Genomic DNA, 6,605 nt, shown 5'->3' with positions numbered 1-6,605 from the left:
TTTGTGTGTGCATATGGTTTCAAGGCTGACCAAAGGATGGGTCTGCCTTGGGAAACCACATGCTTTCTATTTAGTTCATCAATATCACTGTAAATACGATATTTGGTAATTCTACCAAAAATATTACCACATATGCAAATGGTTTTCTTATGCTTTATCAATACTAAAGTAAAATGTACTTCCACTGAGAGGATTCAGTAAGATTTTGATGTTTCCCTCCTATGGAGCTCATCTGGCTCCTAGTAGATTCCCAATAAGTGTTTGTTAGACCAGTAAATTCTAGATGTAATACATGATGTTTCCTAGATAAAAGCATCAATTTTTAAGTGACTCAAATTTCATCAAGCTCCAAATACTACAGTGTTGGCCTGGGAATGAGTAAATAAGTTTAATGAAAGTAATTTTAACTAAACATATTTTACTTAAGGAAAATTTTTAAACACCACTTTTTATTCCTACCTGCTAGAATAGCCCATGGACTGTGGCAAATGCTAAAATCTATTTGTTGGCTGCATGGGTTTATCCATCCATTTAAAGTTATGCTCATTTGTTCACATTTACATTCCGTGCTTGTTTGATTAGTGATATGATGTTGCAAGCAATATAGAAGCGGTAACTTTAAATACTTGTGAATAACCATCCTCAAGAATCCACAAGTAGGGTACTTGGGAAGTAGGGAAAACTTTGTAGTTTCAAAACAGGTACTCCTGCCATAGTCATTATATGGCCAAAGATAGAAGTAATAAGCATGGCTAGTAATCAGCATGGGTGAGAGAAAAAACAAAGAGAATGTGAGGTTATGAAACAACAACACATAAAGAGAGTGATTGAGTGGTATGTGGGAGGGGATAGCTTATTTGAGTTAGAGAAACTAGGGGTATACTGAAGAGTAATGAGATATTTGGTTAGAAAATTTAGGGAGTCAGAACCTTGCTGATGAAGGGCTTAGGTGCCAGACTCTAGAATTTAAGTGAGATGACATGGGGAGGAGAAAGCGATTCTAGGAGATGGCCCAGTTAAAGAGGCTGTTGGGAAAGACAGTCCTGCAAATGTGCATGCTAAAACAGCTGACTCAGCAGCTGGAGTATAGCCCAATGCTCTTGGGAGATTTCTGGGAGCTGAAAGAAGTACAAATGCAAAAAGTGTCACAACAGTAGTGTGTGGGGATAGGTGGGCCATGAGTAAGTTGAGGATATGAGTTGGAAACTAAGGGATATTTGGCTGTTTGTTTTGTTGTTGTTGTTTGGTTGGTGTTTTACAGGTCTTTTTTTTTTCTTTTTACTTCAAAGACAAGTAGATTTCTGTACAATTATTCTTGTAAAGTACTTTTAAAAATAAAACCAACTTCTTTGGAAATTACAGACATACACCTCAACTATGATGACTTAATTTTGGAGGATAATATTCATGATTAGGCAGAAATAGACAACCTGCCACTGGAAGATTAACTATTAAATGCTCAGTGAAGACTCCATTTATGAAGACTCCCATTTCCTCATCAATTTCTGTTCCCACTTAGTCTTCTACTATCTTGTCAACTTCCTGACCAACTCCCTTCTTAGCTCTGTTTACCCGACCATGCACCAGATCAGCCACCACCAGACTGGCCTGAATGGCCCAACCTACATCTTGCCGTTTGCTCCTTTGTCTGGGGTTAAAAGATACACTTGCATCATAACATTCTTCAACTTCAGGTGATACAGCTGGCTCTGAGTGCACCCAGTCTGAATGATGTCATTTGGCTTGTAATCTTTCTGACTCAGTTGTAGGAACATCAAAATGTTTCCTTAGGAGGTATACTATGTTTATTTGAGACACAGCATTACTCCTCAGCTTTCTGCTAAGTTCCTCTAGAACACACTGTAATTCTTGTGGACTTTACAGTGACTCTGTAATTGATACAGAGGTGATAAACTATTGTGGTTTGAAGCTCGATGCACCAGAAATGTGAGGTACGGTAACCCTGTGGTCAGTGCATCCACTGACCCTTTCTCTTCCATCAGGCTTTGGGTTGATGATCAGGAAAAAATCAATACCAGTATAACAGAAACTAGAGAACTAGTGATGTCCATGCTTTTAGGCTTAACTATATCCACTATAGAAGGAACACCTACACATTTAAAACTGATTTCTTGTTTTCTGTTCCATACATCACAGTTGACCTTTCTCTTGGTTTATAAAAACAAATACACAAATCCTGTTCAGCCAGCTCTACCTGTACATCCACAGTGGTGAATATTGTCTCTGAATTCTTTCAAGGTAATTTTTGTGACGGCATAATGGCCTCATGCAAACCTTGAGCATTCTACTTTATGTGTGGAATCATGGCCATTTCAATAACATTTTTCTTGGTCTTGCGAAAGGTAATATTCCTCTCGTTAGACCCAGTGTAGACTTTAACAACATCTCCAAATACTGCTGGTCTCTGAGACCAATAGCACTGAACAGCCAAATGTTCTATAGGTGGTTACAGCTTTTTGAGTCATTTTTTCAACAAGGTCAAATTGCTTATATCTGTATCTCATGTATTTCTTTTGCAACTTTGTATACTTATTGTGAGCAAGTTATGGAGAAAAAATAAGGTCTGAGGATTGTCTTCTGGATCAGTTCTGAGAGATCTATGAATTATACCTTCAACTTGCTCAGCAAAGCCTAGATCTAACATTTGTCACACTTCATCAAGCATAAGATGGTACAACTTCAGAAGAGCTAAATGCCACTTCGCAGATGGTCTTTGATATGCCGTGGGGTCTCAACCAGGATGTCAATATCATTCCAATGTGATTGATTTGGTTTGACATGCTCTTCCACCATAAAAGCCTGCAACATTGAGAACCCTAGTTATATCTTTGAAATCTTGACTTTTGCCTGTTCCCTTGTTGGAGCCAAAGCAAGTCCCTCTGGTGAATGACTTTTTAATTTTCTTCTTGAGTTCTTTGGAGCCATTCATTCAAGGGTATGTTCTTCTCTGGACTTGAACAATTAAATCTTTTCCTTCACATACAGAAGCAAAGGCTTTATCTTGAATAGGAAGAGATGTCACCCTTCAGCCTTTCAGAAGCTTTATAGTCTCCCCCAAAACAAAGAAACTGGAGAAGGTTCGTTCCTTTTATTCACCTGTCTCCTCCACTTCATCACTTGATTTATGAGTAGAATTTTGTAAGGGTAACACTTGATTTGACTTTTTTTTCATACTCAGCAACATCTTCATTTGGTAGACCTTTTTCTTATTGACTTATGAGATGGGGAGAATTCATCTGAAAATCTGCTAAGTCCTTCTTTTGTGTCTCCGTTTAGCTCTTCTTTTGTTTTAGCTTTGACTGGGCTTGGGAGCGTACAGGTCACAATTTTCTTTTGTTTTTGTTTTCTCATCTGAGTCATAAATGGGTACTCTATGCAATTTCTTAGCGCCTTAAAATTCTCTCTTGTTTGGAGTTTTTTGTTTTTTTTCTTTCTTTTATTTAGTTTTTTTTTTCAGACTGAGGTTAGGATAGAGCCTTTAAAAATACTTCTACCGGATCCTGGTGGACAGGGACCATTTTGCATACTTAATTAGTTTAAGTCTCTTGGTGCTCAGCAAAGAGTCTGGCACTATTAGGCTCAAGTAATATAATTTCAGAGGCTTAGTCATGATGAGGAGCATGGCAGCTTGCAGGCAGACTTAGTATTGGAGAAGTACCTGGGGGTTCTATGTGGTGATTGTCAGTTAATAGGAAGAAAAAGGAAAGAGAGAGGAGAGAGAAAGAAAGAGGGAGAGAATTTGGCTGTTTTTAAGGCTGGTTTATATTGCAGGTATCAGAGACCACAGAATATAGGACCTCTTGAACAAAGATCAAAAGTTAATATTCACAATTGTGGAGAATTAATTGGCATAAATGTGATAGTTGAGACAGCGGGAGTAAGTAGGTAAATATAAAAGTTATACAGAAATGGGAGAGAAAACAAAATAAGAAAATTAGGTTTAGTTAGCTCTTAGGGTATTGCTTAAGATGAGGGGAGGTAACAGGAGAACCTGTTGCGAGAAAATAGGGATATAGTGAGCTGAGGAGGAAGACCTCAAGGGAACACACCAACCAGGCTATTTTAAATTATTCTCAATGACTCCTCAGAATGTGCTATGTGTTTTCTGTAATAGCTGACTAAAATGAACAAGAAATACAATATCTACAACTCCATTACTATAAATATTTCAAGGCAAAAATGTGATCTAAGTTCAGTCTTTTAAAGTATGAATATCCACGTAGAGAAAACATTGGGATAAGATTAAAATCGCAAGCTGTGGAATACACAGACTTGTATGCAAGGTGTGTGTTTGCATGTGTGCTGCATGGAATTAGCATAGTTTCCAAGGAGATAAAGGGCTGGCATAATCAGCTCATCTTCCGTCCTGATTTAGTCAGCCTTCTATTTGTATCCAGGCCCTAGATATGTTATGCACTGTTCTATTTTATATAAACATATTTAACTCTTAATCTTGGAGTGATGGCTCAGTGAACAGGTGCCTATAGAAGGGGAGTTCAGATCCTAGCACCCTCATCAGGCAATCTCACAACCCCTTGTAACTCTGTCATCTATCATCAGGGGATTGATACCCTTTCCTGACCTTTGGGTACCTGCACACACATGCACATACAAATACACACACATACATATATTTTAAAAAACTTTAAAATCTTGGTATATCAGAAATGTCTTGTGGCTGTGAAACATTCCTCCTGTGGGACCAGGAGGATTAAACGGCAGCAACTGCAGACTCTAGAGCTCCTTTATTTGATTTTGTTGCTGTAGTATTGACATCAACATAGCCATCCAGCTCTCTTCTTCTAGGAAATGAAATTTATTGACACCATATTGTTTAAGAAAATTAAATCGAACAAAATAATTTTCTGTGTGTGAAAGAACAGCCAAATAGGGAAAAAATATCAAAACAGTTTATACAAGGTGTTCTGAAAATACCACAGTCAACAGGAAAACACAATTGTTTTGAGACTCTCCAACTTAATTTTTTTTTTAAATATCAAATTCAAGTAGCACATTTTAAATTGGTATTTGAACAAATCTTTCCTCAACAAAACATTGATTAACGGGTTGGGTATACAACTCAGTGGTCAAGTGTGAGGCTTGTCTAACACAGTCAAGGTTGAGTTCCAGCTTCTTTAACACAGAGCCAAATAAGCCCACAAAAGCTCTGCTTGAGGAAAAGGGTAGGGTACTAAGTATTAGAAAGCTTGGATTTGAGATCTCCTTCTGGTATTGAAGGACAATGCTTTGACTCCCTGTGGTCTTGTTTCTATACTTCAACTATAATATTTCCTGACATATTAATATACAGACAACATTATTGCAGTTCCCAAATTAATAAATTTGATATAATGAACAAAAAGGTATTAAATAGCCAGAGTACGGACAGCACTGTGTGAGGCCCTGCTGATGGGAGATGTAAAATGAGAAGATGGAGTCCCAACCATAGTGATGTAAAAAGAGTAAAATGTCAATGCCAATTTGAACTAAGTAAATTCTGTAATTGATATTAGTAAACTGCTTAATGAAAAGACAGAAATAACTTTTTTCTCCTTCTTGAGGAGGTGCTGATGATATTGCCAAAAAGAGAGCTTTTATGAATTAGTAATTTAAGCTAAGAGGTTGTGTTAATGAGAAACCTTGCACTTCTAAAATATTTTTTCCAAAGTTATTTGCAGCTCTCTTTGAGGGGATAAAATGAAAATATTGACTTTAATAGTACCTAAAAATTCCAATATCTGGTATAAACGAATATTCATTTCTTTGAGAAGATACTGACCTAGTAGCTGCCATAGTCATTAGTTCATTAAAGCGATGCTTAACACCAACAGCAAGTGGACTTTTCTTTTACAATTCAGTATTTCATCCAGGGCCTCAGATCTGCATTACACACTTGTGGAGAAAAATGAGGTTTCCACATGGCTTTCTGATCCTCTGCTTGAGGAGCTTGTGGTACACCTCTCTCTGTTATAATATAGAAGCTACCCTCAAATACTACTGAGCTTCTGTGGTGAAACTGTAAATTAAGACTGTAACTACTGACATTTGTATCTCTTTGTCCAAGTATCTGCTCAATACTCACCTTTAGTCAGTCTATAGTCCATATATTTTTAAGAATGTAATGAAAGCTGTATTTTTGGAAATCCATAAAATTCAGATCAGAATTTAAATTTTTTCACTACCAGAACTCTGATTATAGCAGGGGGAAAAAAAATCCTACTTAAGATACAGAATCCTTGATAAGGTAGATAATAACTCTTTAACAAAATTGTTTTTGCTTAGAGCTAGGTTCCATTTGCATTCACTTTCAACAGTTTGAAAAACCTTGATGGAAATATATTGCTTTTGTAAATGCTGTGATAAAACGCCTGTTGAGAAGCAACTTAAGAGAGAAAGGTCTTATTTCTACTCAGTTTGAGTATACACAGTCCTCCGTGGTGGTGAAGGCATGGCGGCCGAAGCAGAAGGTCCTGGGTACCTTGTGTCTGTAGTGAGAGAGCAGAGGGAGATGAATGATGGTCTAGTAAGTGTCCCCCCTCTTTCTTTCTTTCTTTCTTTCTTTCTTTCTTTCTTTCTTTCTTTCT

General features: G+C 37.2%; 1 pseudogene; it reads right to left on the bottom strand.

The window, feature by feature from the left end:
• Nucleotides 1-1,498: 1,498 nt before the first annotated feature.
• On the bottom strand, nt 1,499-3,372 carry LOC129677515 (ATP-dependent RNA helicase DDX50-like; annotated as a pseudogene).
• Between the last annotated feature and the right edge of the window lie 3,233 nt (nt 3,373-6,605).

Source organism: Psammomys obesus, unplaced genomic scaffold, assembly GCF_907164565.1.
Source record: "Psammomys obesus unplaced genomic scaffold, mPsaObe1.curated_primary_1811, whole genome shotgun sequence".
Lineage (NCBI taxonomy): Eukaryota > Metazoa > Chordata > Mammalia > Rodentia > Muridae > Psammomys > Psammomys obesus.
This window is presented reverse-complemented; position numbering and strand designations above follow the sequence as displayed.